The following is a 13,888-nucleotide window of genomic DNA, read 5'->3' as shown; positions in this document are numbered from 1 at the left end:
AGACGGAGATTAAGAAATAAATTTATTGGTGAAAAAGGAATGGCGATCCCGGAGCATGGCGATAAATTTAAAGCAGCGGACACAAAAATCCCCCTGTTTATTAATAATGTTGATAAACAAACAACTGAAGAAGACATTGTGAATTACATCATGAACAAAACTCAAGTGCGTGTGACACTGCAAAAAATAAATATGAAACTACAGAAGGAATACAATGCATATAAGGTATTTGTACCAGGACAGAAACTTTCATTGTTTTTGGACAACAAATTATGGCCGGAAGGTATATCTTTCAGAAGGTTTATTAATTTTAGAAGAAAAACAATGGAGGGCAATGATACGTCATTGAGAAAAGCTTAACTTTGTCAATTTTAAGGATGGAAAACGGGACTTCTACTTTTATAACTTTTAACTGCAAATCAATTACAAGGTCGGTCAATTGTGTAAGAGCATTATGTCGGAGTGCGGACATAGTAGCCCTCCAGGAGCACTGGCTGCTACCGCATGACATATCATACCTAGAAAGTATTGACCGGGATTTTGCTTTTACCGGTAAATCTTCAGTGAACACATCTGATGGAATTCTCCGCGGAAGACCATACGGAGGGGTAGCACTGCTTTGGAGGAAAAATGTTTTTCAATCAGTTGAAGTGATACAGTGTAACAGTGTACGCATAGCGGCAATTAAAATTACTAAAGCGTTGCGCTCTTTTTTAGTTTTTTCTGTGTACATGCCAACTAATAGTGTACAGAATCTCTTGGAATTTACAGATTGTATGAGTGAGATTAGTGCAATTATTGAAGGTAATAATGTCGAGTCGGTGTTTGTCCTGGGAGATTTTAACGCGGATCCCAACGAACTATTTGGCACAGAACTGTTTAATTTCTGTGAAGAACAGAAGTGGATATGTGTCGATTGCAATTTCTTAGGTTTGAACTCTGACTCATATACCTACATTAGCGAAGTACATAGTACCACTAGTTGGCTCGACCACTGTGTGGTGACTGAGGCCGCTAAGCAGGTAATTGTGGATGTTAAAATTCATTACAATGTGTATTGGTCGGATCATTTCCCACTAGAGATTAAATGTAATTTAGATTTAGTTATACCGAAAATTATAGATAATGTTATTGCATATAATAAAGTGATTTGGGGTGAGAGAGATTGTCAACAAATAGAGTGTTATAAGCAAATATGTCATAAAAAATTAAGAGAAATTCAATTTCCATCAGAGCTTAGTGCGTGTTGTGATCATACTTGTAATAAATTAGAACATAGAGCAGTCATAGATAGCTTGTATAAAGATATTATTAATACTTTGAACGAGGCGGCCATATTATGTAGTCATGGCAAGCCAAAGCAACGTAAGAAGAAATATATTGTAGGATGGAATAAGCATGTTAGTGAGTTACACGGGCAGGCACGGCTTGGGTTTCTTAATTGGGTGTGGTATGGGAGACCTACCACCGGGCCCGTGTACGAAAATATGAAATTAACTAGAAAAGCTTTTAAATTAAAGTTGAAATGGTGTCAAGATAATAAAGAACAAATTAAAATGGATATTATAGCAAGCCATCATGGAGCAAAACAATTTAGCAAATTTTGGAAGGAAACCCATAAACTGAACCCCAAGCCGAGTTTACCAGTAAACATAGGGGGAGTCAATGAGCCTGCCCGAATTGCTAACTTATTTAAAACCCATTTTAAAGTGGAATCTCCTCTAGAACCCACAGCGCAGGCCTATTCTGAAATGCAGCGTCCTCAGGTTCCATATGTTAAGTTTGTAGCGAAGGATGTAGCTTCAGTAATCAAGGGAACGAAGCGTGGAAAATCACCCGGTCATGACCATCTAAGTATAGAACACCTGCAGTACGCGGGAGTTCATTTGCCGAGGGTATTAGCCATGTTCTTTTCTTTCTGTGTTGGTCATTCTTACTTGCCAGATGACTTGATGAAAACAATCGTAGTTCCTATAATAAAAAACAAGACAGGAGACACATCTGATCCAAACAACTATAGACCCATATCGTTGGCCACCATAACAGCTAAGATATTGGATGGTCTGCTTGATAGACATTTAGGCAGACATATAAATCTACATGATGGCCAATTCGGGTTTAGACCTAACTTATCTACAGAGTCTGCTGTCCTGTGTCTTAAGCACACCGTCCGGTATTACACGGAGAGACGTACGCCGGTACTCGCATGTTTCCTCGACCTATCGAAGGCCTTCGATTTGGTGTCTTACGACAAATTATGGGACAAGCTATCCAATCATACCAGTCTCCCCAGTGAACTAATATCTGTATTCAAATACTGGTATGGTAATCAATTGAACTATGTACGTTGGGCAGGCTCTTTGTCAGACATGTACAGATCGGAATGCGGGGTAAGGCAAGGGGGATTAACATCGCCTAAGCTTTTTAATTTGTATATGGACGAGCTGGTCCGTGGGCTCAGTAGTGCCAGGGTTGGGTGCTCTATTGACGGTAAATTTGTCAATAATATTAGTTATGCAGACGACATGGTACTGCTGACCCCCTCGATTTGCGCGCTCATGAAGCTCCTCCGGATGTGTGAACAATATGCTGAGACTCACGGCCTCAGATACAATGCGACTAAGAGTGAGCTGCTGATTTTTAAGGCGGGAAATAAAACTTACTCTAACATTCCGCCAGTGAATTTAAATGGCACTCCTCTCCAACTCGTGACGCAATTCAAGTACCTGGGGCACTGGGTCACAGACACCTTGTCAGATGATACGGACATAGAGAGGGAGCGTAGGGCTCTGGCCGTAAGGTGTAATATGCTGGCTCGTAGGTTCGCACGCTGTACCAAACAAGTAAAAATAATGTTGTTCAAGGCTTATTGCCAGTCAATGTACACGTGCAGTCTATGGACCAATTACACTCAGAAGGTATACAGAGCTCTCCGCGTCCAATACAATAACGCGTTCAGGGTAATGTTGGGGCTGCCGCGCTTTTGCAGCGCATCTGGCATGTTTGCTGAGGCACGCACGGATAGTTTTGAGACCATAGTGCGCAAGCGGATCTTCTCCCTGAGGCGCAGGGTGCGGGGCAGCGACAACATGTACCTGAGCGCGTTAACCGAGAGGGTTGACTGCCCTATCGTAGTACACTGGATGAAGGTACTTATTATGCCTAATTCCGGTGCCTACGAGAAATAGACATTACCTAGTGTTACTTTACTAACATAGTTTTATAAGCGCCTTTTTTCTTACTAACAATAATATGGAGTACAATCTGAAATAAATGTAATAATAAAAAATAAAAAAAATAACATCTTCGTTTAGTCTCTTATTAAATTGTTCCACTCTCCAGTTGAATACATTTGCATACCTGGTACATTTGAATGTTGGTGAGCAGACCAAAACGTTGGTATTTTGTATTTTCTGTAATATATTTCGAATGGAGTAGACGAGATCTTGGTAGTTGTTAGAAGTGTTGAAGTCCTCCTCGCCGATAAGTATAACACAGAAATCATTGAATGTGTAATCTATAACTTTTTGGTCTATATCTTCCAGCAGCTTCTTTATACCGCGATTAGGCATCAAGTAATGACATATTTCGTATTTTCCCTGATCAAATGTACTCTCCGCAGTGTTAAGGATTTTATTCCTATTATTTGTACTTATAATGCATATTTTATCTGGGGTTAGTTTGGTATTCATCTGTGTGCTTGCGATGTGATTGGGTATCGAATGAGTTGGATTTTGCGGATTGTGAATAAATTTTGACTGTAGACTCTCTATTTTGGTTTTTAGATCTTCAATTTCCTTATCAGCCTGCGCTAATTGCTTTTGTAGTTTTTGGATCAGGTTTTCTAATTTTAATTTTTCTATTTCCAGGGAGCAGGTGCGCACGGATGACGGAGTTTGGGGTGATTTGGAGCTGTGCCCGTCAATAGATTTTATCTTTTTTTTAGGTGTAGATGTCGCATGCAATGATGGCGTAGTTGAGCATATTGTCATGAGAGTCTTAACCTCCTGTGTAAGTTTGTCCACAGTTCTTTTCAGCTCATTGTTCTCGCAGATGGTGTTTTCTAGCTCATTCTGGGTAGTCATCAATTCAGAGGTGAGAGTAGTAATTTGTTGTTTTAAATCCATTATACTGCTGACACATGCTCGTTCTTCCATACTTCTTGAGTGCAAATCAGGAGAAGTCTCTTCGATACAGGTGTTGCCGTCCAATAATAAGCTTGAGTCCAGAGAACAGTAGTTAGATGTATTAGTTATGGGTAGCGGGCTACATGCAGTTAAAACTTCCGATGGCGTAGCTAGGTTCTTATTCGGAGATGTTCTTTTTTTCCTTGTAGTAACGTTTTGGTAAAGAGTTACATTTTGTTGTGGTTTTCTTGCTTCATTTTTTTGTGTAATACAGGCTCTACATTTCCATTGCTTTTTTTTCTCCGCTGTCATCAACAGATACAATTTTTCGGAGAGACCGGAGCAATCGAAATGGTATCTATAGGTACAGATAAAACATTGTACTGTATCACGAATTTCAGCAGGACTCTTACATCTCATACAGTGTATAGCCATGTTGTTCTAATTTAATGCCCTCTAGTTGTGAGTAGAAGTTAACTTGGTAAGCGCCATCTAGTGTAGAATAGATTTTCTATTATCGGAGTTATTAGTGCAGCTATCGGTCGCTAGATGTCGCTATGACATATTTTTTTAAATGTAACGGTTGAGTGTGTAATTAATTTAAAATGAACAGAAATCAACTATTAAATTGGTATCAAAAGTATATAAGAATGTTAACACAGTCACAGAAGTTATGTTCGATATATTTCACTTGCGTAAAATGCTTTAGATCGTAAGTTATTGTCACTGGTTATCAAATTATTTCACTCAGTATTATCATTGTTTATTTTGGATCAAAATTGTAGACAACACTCACACACGATAATTATAATTGAATAAAACTATTTTAATTGAAATACTTAGAAAAAATCAACTTTAACTATTTTTTTTACATATGAATACACGGAGACAGTTTTAACTTGCGCACACTAGCGCCCTCTCCTGTTTACTGTGAAAGATCACGTCTCTATAATATTGTAAAGAGATTCTTTTTTTTAAATTGGAGTAGAAAATTTTATGCAAAACACATCGGTCTGGAGAAAAAAGATAGGTTAAATGCAAGGGTTCCGAGGCTTCGACTTTGTTGAAATTCTAAAACCTAATTGTCTTCTAATTGACGATTTCGGCTCGCCTCGTCGAGGCAACTTCCGACCCCAGAGCAGGCAGTTATTTTGCCCAAAGGGTCAGTTTGGCGGTGCAGAGAGGCAACGTGGCCAGTATTCTGGGGACTTTGCCTCGATGTGGTGAGCTGGAGGACATTTTATATATACTTATAGGTTTTTATTCTTTTTTAAAATTTGTTTTTAATAATATGTCTGTTGTTACAATTGTAGTTGAATGGAATGTACTTGTTTATGTATTTTTAATTGATGAAAATATTCTATTGTCTTCTACATAGACAGCGATTAGTTCACTAACTGCAAATAATGTAATCCTCTTCCTCCGTGCTTCGCGTGACAGTTAGACGTGTATCTGTTCGCTCCTCAGTTAAATAATGCCCTTCGTAAAAAAAAGTGCCTAATTGTGAAGGATTTTGATTCACCATAGTTAAAAGAGTTTAATAATGTAACTAGTGTGAAAAATCTAACTATAGTGCATATCAAAATAATTGAAAACAGATTAAATACAATCAGTGAAAGGAACTGTTTACCCGTGATATACCCACATTTTCTTGTTTAAATGTGAACTGAGTGTTGTGCTAAAACGCGTAAGCGACGCAAATTTCACGGCGCTTGGGACCTTATTCTCGCGAACTTTTACATCATTGACTGTGAGCCGTATTAATAGTCGAGGTGCCCAAACAGTGTTTTATACTGGATTGTGTGACCGAAGTCCCGTATTCATAGTTAGAACAATCGAAACTGTGAACAATATATTTGAATACCCTATACAAATTAACTCACTACACTACTCCCAATATTCGACTTTTTTAGCGAAAATGGACCAAACTTTGAACAGGTATGATGATGAAAATCAATCAATGGATATGTCAATTGCCAATGAAGGAAATCAAGCTTCGCCGGACTATGTCACGAATCGTCGTCAACAAAAAGACCACTTTCCAACGCAGGCGTCCTCCAGAAACGCTTTTGAAGACTTTAAGGTAGAAATGAGAAAATTGTGGACTTTCTTTGCTAAACAGCAGCAAGAACAGTTTGATAACGTTAACTCCACCCTACAAACAATAAAGGAAACTAACCAAAATATACAAACTTCGATCGATTTTGTTTTGGATCAAAACGAAAAACTGAAGAATAGAGTATTGGAATTAGAAGGAGAGGTGAAACATAACCTGGAATATATATATATTTTGGAAAATAAGCTGGAAGATTCACAGATAAACTCACGAAAGGGCAATTTAGAAATTAAAAATGTTCCAAAAAAATCACCCGAAACCAAAGATGATCTAATTAATATGGTTGTTACACTCTCCAATAACATAAATTGTCCAATAGCAAAGACCGACATAAAAGACATATACAGGGTAAAAGGGAGAAATTCTGATAAAACAAATACTCCGATTGTCATCGAAACTGGCTCTGCTATATTGAAAAACGACATCCTTAAGTCTGCCAAATTATTTAACATAAAAAACCAAAACAGTAAGTTACGCGCCCTGCATCTTGGCCTAAAAACAAACGAAGATACCCCAATTTATTTGTCAGAACATCTTACTCCCAAAGCTTCCCGATTACATTACCTGGCACGTGATGTTGCCAGAACCAAAGGATACAAGTACTGTTGGACAGCATACGGCAAGGTTTACCTCCGGAGGGACGAAAACTCCCCTATTATGAACATAATAAATGAAGAACAAGCGCATCACTTACAATTAAAAGACTGACTAGTTCTATATTTCCGCAACTACGTATATTTTATAGATAACTTATCTGTACTCGTTCCTAATTATAACGCTTTGTTTTTATGCTGTTTACAAATTTATAACAATAGTTCATTTAGTTTTTTCAACCTGTTTAGCTTACTACACACCTCAAGCACACTCACACAACACTCAAACACATATTGTATACATACACAACACACAAAAAATAACGCCACTATTCAAACTAATTATGCTCTAATTAAATGTTTTTCTTTTGTACATGTCCTGAAATATAGCCTACGAATTCTACCCTTAAATATAGTCTGTTCTCATTGTTTTTGCAACTATATGACCCGACAATCATTGACGAGTGTACCTATGAACAAACAAAATGAGTGATACCTTTTGCACCATTAACGATCTTGATCAGTTTCAAATTGCAGAATCATTTTCCTGTGGTGTTGATCAACTAAATAATAAACTGCCTATAAATAGAAATGATCTGACAATAATTCAACAGAATATTCGAAGCATCAACTGCAATTTCAATGACTTTATGACTACTATGGCTAACATCTCTTTTGAACCAGATATAATCATCTTTACGGAGTGTAGACTTGATGATATGAAGCCTATCCCTATACTCCAAGGATATGACAGATATTCAACTACCCACCATGTCAATCAAAACGATGGTATTGTCGTTTACATAACTAACAGTCTTAAACATAAAATAAAGGAAATAAATATAGCGCAATCTTCCTGCCTACAAATAGATATATTAAATAACTCTATCCTTGCCATTTACAGATCACCCTCATTTAACGATGCAGAAAACTTTGTTGAGTCCTTGTCAACATTTTTAGAATCAAGGGCAGATTGTAAAAGTAGTAATAATATTATTATCGCAGGGGACATTAATATTAATATCGCCCAAAAACAACATGAACACTATTACGAACATAAAAATAGAATTAATTACCTAAATACATTGTCAGCTCTTGGTATACTACCGGGTCATACTATCCCAACAAGGGCTTTAAACTGCCTTGACCACTTCATGTTAAAACTTAATATAAATAGATTAATAGCTAAAATAGCTATAATAAAAACTACCACCACTGACCACTTCACCACCTTATTATCCCTGTCTAAAATTAAAAATCGTATTCCTTTAAATAAAACTAAAACTACAATAAATTATGAACAAGCGCTCGAACAATTGATGAAATCCAATCTCTCGGAGCTACTATTTTGCAATGATCCCAACGAAGTTATAGATAGACTCGTGTATACAATCACCAAAACAATTAGGGATGCCACCGTCATTACCAATATTCCCTCCAGACTTCGTATAATTAAACCATGGATTACCCCTGGTATCCTACGCTGTATTAGAAATCGTAACAAACTATTTGATAAATTGCGCAAAGACCCGTTAAACGATATTAAGAAAATCACGTATAATAGATATAAAAAATACTGTAACAAAATTCTTAAAACCTGTAAAAGACATTATGAAAGAAAACTCCTAGAAAAAACAATAAATAATAACAAACAACTATGGAAAAACATCAAAAATATAACATATACTAATAAAATTAAAAATAATACATGTGACTTGATTAACCTGAAAACTACACCTAAAGAATCTGCTGATTATGTCAATAATTATTTTGCCAATATCGGTGCACAACTTGCACAAAATATTACTTTTAATGAATTCAGCTCACACCAATCAATCACCCCACTCCAATTATCTCAGCCCAATTCGTTAGTTCTTCTGCCAACTGACACGGATGAAGTGCTACATACACTTATAAATTTGAAAAGCGACAGTGCCCCTGGACATGACAACATATCTACCTCCTTCTTAAAATTAGCTAAAGCGGAGTTAGTACCTATTATTACACACGCTGTTAACTTAAGCTTTGATCGTGGTGTTTTTCCAAACTTACTCAAACAATCCATAGTTACGCCGGTATTTAAGGGAGGTAATAAAAATGAAGTCGGTAATTACAGGCCAATCTCTGTACTACCTTCTATCTCTAAGATTTTTGAGCGACTACTAAATACAAGACTCTTGAAATATTTGGAGAAATACGATATACTCTCAAAGTCTCAATTCGGTTTCCGTTCAGGAAAATCCACGGAGGACGCTGTTCTGGCGCTTACAAACACGGTTGTCGGACACCTCGACAAGTCCAAAAAATCTATAACCATATTCATCGATCTTAAAAAGGCGTTCGATACCGTTTCTTTTCCTACCTTAGTGAAAAAATTAGAACTTATTGGCATTAGAGGAACCCCCTTGCTCCTATTGACTGATTATTTTACTAATAGGAAGCAAATGACCAGAGTAGGGGGTATAATCAGCGAATGCGAGGGCGTGTCGTTTGGGGTGCCCCAGGGAAGTGTCTTGGGACCCACGCTATTCTTAATATACATCAATGAACTATGCAATATGAAATTAGTGGGTGCCAAGATTTTCGCGTACGCCGACGACACTGCCATTGTGTTTGTTGGGGATACTTGGGAAATAGCCAAAGAAAGGGCAGAGCAGGGCTTAAGGACTATTGATAGATGGTTGAAACTAAATACACTCACGCTAAACGCTGATAAGACGAACTATATATGCTTCAGTATTAGAAACAATGGACAACCAGGGCCAGAGTTTAACATACGTATTCATGACTGCAATCCCGACGAGAGTACCCAACCCTGCAATTGCACCACTATACACAGAGTAGCCCAGACAAAGTACCTTGGTGTTTACCTTGATCAAAGACTTTCATGGCATCAGCATGTGGACTATGTTTCTGAGCGTATACGAAAACTAACTTGGATCTTTAAAAATCTAAGACACGTTCTTCCAAAAATATCAGATGGCTCACGTAGTGATAAAGTTAGGGATCTTCTCAAAGAAATATACTTGGCTCTTGCTCAATCAATAATTGTATACTGTATCACCGTTTGGGGTGGCGCCTCAAAAACTAAATTCCTAACTGTGGAACGGGCACAGCGGTTACTACTTAAAGTGATGTATTTTAAAAAGCGCCGGTTTCCAACTATTGATTTATATGAAATGACAAAGTTACTCTCAATCAGAAAGCTTTACGTTTACTGCACAATTATCAAAAAGCATAAAACTCTTTATTATGATCCAGCTATCCTTAAAAGAAGAATTCATCATGAAGTTGCAAATTCACCATATACAAAAACAAGTTTTGCTAAAACACAGTACACTAAGCGTTCGGCAAAATTATACAATGCTATCAACAAGAAACTAAATATATACCCTAAAACTTTGTACGAATGCAAAAAGACTACAACTAAGTGGCTTGAGAGCCAATTCTATGAGGATACGGAGAAACTTCTTTAGTAACAAAATAATAAATGTCTTGGCTAGTACATAGTACATGACATTAAGAATACCATTGGAAGTAATTTGTTACCTTTATTATCTACCAATATTTAACTATTGGATAGGCTTGCATAAGAATCAAATACGTACATACACACACATACACACACACACACACACACACACACACACACACCTACACACCCACATACACACACACCACACACACTTCATTTTGTATTAATTCCACTTCTTTATTGTAATAAAAATTTAGTCATTTAAGTTTAACTGAGCATGTTTGGTTTTAGTTTAAAAATTTGATATAACTGTACATGTCTAAGTAAGAAGAGCGGTGTCTCCTAACACAGGTTTATATTAACTTAACAGGGGACACCTGCACCTACAATAATGTAATCGCTGATGCAAATAAATATATATTTTATTTTATTTTTTTTTTATTAATGTTTGTATTTCGAAAAACATATTTTTTGTCGTTACTGGAGATCGAACCGGTTCTCTCCGTTTGAGAATTAAGCCAGCGACACAACACCACAGTGACATTTCCATCTCTAATGAAAGCTGAATAGCTGTACAAACCAAACCGCTTACCATTCATTCATTCATTACCTTAAACATTCCACGTAATACAGTGACACCGTAACGAATAATTTTTAGTAAGTACGTCTATTTGATTCTACTATTTATTTTTTTAAGATACATACATCGGTATAATACATAACAGAATAGCCGCTAGACTACGTATGTAGGTACTTACCTACCTACGTGTAATGACATTACACTCAACATTACAGTAATGTTGAGGAGCTCGGTGGCGCAGCGGTAAACGCGCTCGGTCTGCGATTGTTGAAGTTAAGCAACTTGCGCAAAGGCCAGTCATAGGATGGGTGACCCCAAAAAAAAGTTTTCATCTCGAGCTCCTCCGTGCTTGGGAAGGCACGTTAAGCCGTTGGTCCCGGCTGCGTTAGCAGTCGTTAATAACCATCAATCCGCACTGGGCCCGCGTGGTGGTTGAAGGCCCGATCTCCCTATCCATCCATAGGGAAGGCCCGTGCCCCAGCAGTGGGGACGTTAATGGGCTGGTGATGATGATGATGTGTAATGTTGTGCTTTGATAATTTTAATAATTTAACATTTCAATGCAGCTTAAAGCTTCAATAAAGAACTGAAAATAATAAAAAAAAAACACTATTTTTTTTTAATTTTTCGACAGGAAATTCCACTTGATATCAAGTCAGAATGGTATGAATCATTCCCCAAAGTTTTCGTTACGGTGTCACTAACAGCATGTATAAGTTTCCCTATCATCGAAAGGGCCCTTTTGACGTTACCGGGTATCAAATAATGCGGTCACTAGTCGATATATTCTACCTGAGGTACATTTTGACATCCCAACCGAGCCAGTAGGGACAAGAGGCTCTTGAAAGATTTGAAAAGGGTTTTGGTATGTGAATAATTTTCTTATCAGAAATGTCGAACCGATTAACCCAATATTTTATCAGCTTTTCCAACATGCGCGATTCGATAACATACATACATAAACTCACGCTTATTTCCCGCCGGGGTAAGCAGAGACTTTGGAATTCCATTTGCTTCGATCCTGACACACTTCTCTTGTTTCCTCCACATTCATCAATTGCTTCATACACGCACGCCGGTTCAGAGTAGATCGTACTAAACATTTTCTAAGGACATCTCGATTTTGGTTAATGTACCGATTCGATTGTGTATGTATCGATTCGATAAACTTTGTCGAAATCGATAAAATGATCGCGACAAAATTTTATCACGTTTCATATGTTAGGCCTCCAGGGCTATGCACAATGTGATAAAATTTTGTCACGGTCATTTTACCGATTCTGCGGATATAATTATGTCGTTTTGTCGATTGGTGCTAATATGTGAACCCAAATAAGTCATGTCGTTCTGTAAAAATACGATCAAAATCACGTGACATGCATGTTAGGGAAAATAACAAATGTTTCGATTTCGATATTTATTGAATCGATCGATGATTTGATGAGCGATTCCCCGAATAAAGCGAGTGGCCTTACGTCGCGTCTGTCGTTATAATATGCCAAAAAAAGTGATATCCAAAAAACTTAATATCCAAACACACACGTACATATATGGCAATAAGTATCGATTTTTAATAACAAACAAAATAAAAATAAGGCGCACCATATCGACGGGATTAAAGCTATCTTAGTTAATTAAAAAAGCGCAGTTTCACTAATGGAGTCGCCTAGTAATTTGCATGTGCACGGAACTTTCCTGGATAATTTAGGGTTCCTTTGGCGTGACAAGTTGTTCACAATTACCGCTCAACTTAACGGCCTCCGTGGACCAGTGGTTGAGTGTTAGGCTCACGATCCGGAGGTCCCGGGTTCGAATCCCGATTTGGAAATATCAAAGAAAATAATTTGTGATACCTAGTTTGGTTAGGAAATTACAGGCTGATTACCTGATTGTCCGAAAGTAAAATGATCCGTGCTTCGGAAGGCACGTTAAGCCGTTGGTCCTGGTTACTACTTACTGATGTAAGTAAGTATCGTTACATTAGTCATGTCAGGGGCCTTTGGCGGCTCAATAGGTCGATGATAGGTTGGCAATCCATCTCACAACCCACACGAGAGAAGACGGCTCAAGTCTTATAAATTGTCCTTTACATAATAATTAAAGTGTAAGATCCCTTAGCACGGATTGACAATGTCACATCACATAAACAGACCAGAGAGTTCTCGAATGTCATAGTAAAATTCTTCTTTCTCTTTTTCTCTTACTAGCATCCTTTTCTTGTCTTTCTTTACTGGAATAGGGAGTAGTCAAGAGTAGTCACACGAGATTATTCGAGAAAGGAGTCGATAATTCTAATATGTGACAATAGAGCATATAAGGAGCGGGAAGAGCAAGGAAAGACAGTTTAGTTTTTAAAGCGATTGAAGCTAGAAAAAGAAGTGGAAAAGTCAAAGTGAAGAAATAGTGGAAGTGAGGGACAGTATTTAAAGCAGTGTCTAGTGCAAAGTCAAGTGAAGTGTTTCGTATAGTGTTCAAGTTTCCCGTAAAGTGCGAAATAAAGTGACGTGATGGCACCAAACTTAAACCGCGTAGCTTTGTGTAAGTGTTGTACCGTGTGTGTAGAGAATGAATTCGTTTTCTCTTGGACTTAGGTTGTGTTTCCATTGACGCGGAGCTGTGCGGAGATGAGCAGGAATCGACCAATCACTATTCGCTTTCTCGAACGCTGTGATTAGTCCAATCCGCACATCTCCGCTCATCTCCGCGTTAGTGGAAACCCAGACTTAGTGTGTTTCCTACCACTCCCGAAACCCACTTCCCTAATAATAATGTACGGAACCGTTTTAGTTCTAACCGATTACCGCCTGCCGATGTTTTTTACACAGCATTTTACTTTTTCTATTCCCGGCGGGTAATTGGTTAGCATTCGCCGTTCGATGATTACGTTAAAAATATCAGCCTTGTATTAATTAACATAGATAGATAAATAAAATAGTTTTGAGCCGTGGTAGCCCAGTTGGTAGAGCGCTTGCCTCTCACTTTGAGATCGCAGGTTCG

Source organism: Pectinophora gossypiella, chromosome 17, assembly GCF_024362695.1.
Source record: "Pectinophora gossypiella chromosome 17, ilPecGoss1.1, whole genome shotgun sequence".
NCBI classification, from domain to species: domain Eukaryota; kingdom Metazoa; phylum Arthropoda; class Insecta; order Lepidoptera; family Gelechiidae; genus Pectinophora; species Pectinophora gossypiella.
Note: the sequence above shows the minus strand (reverse complement) of the source record.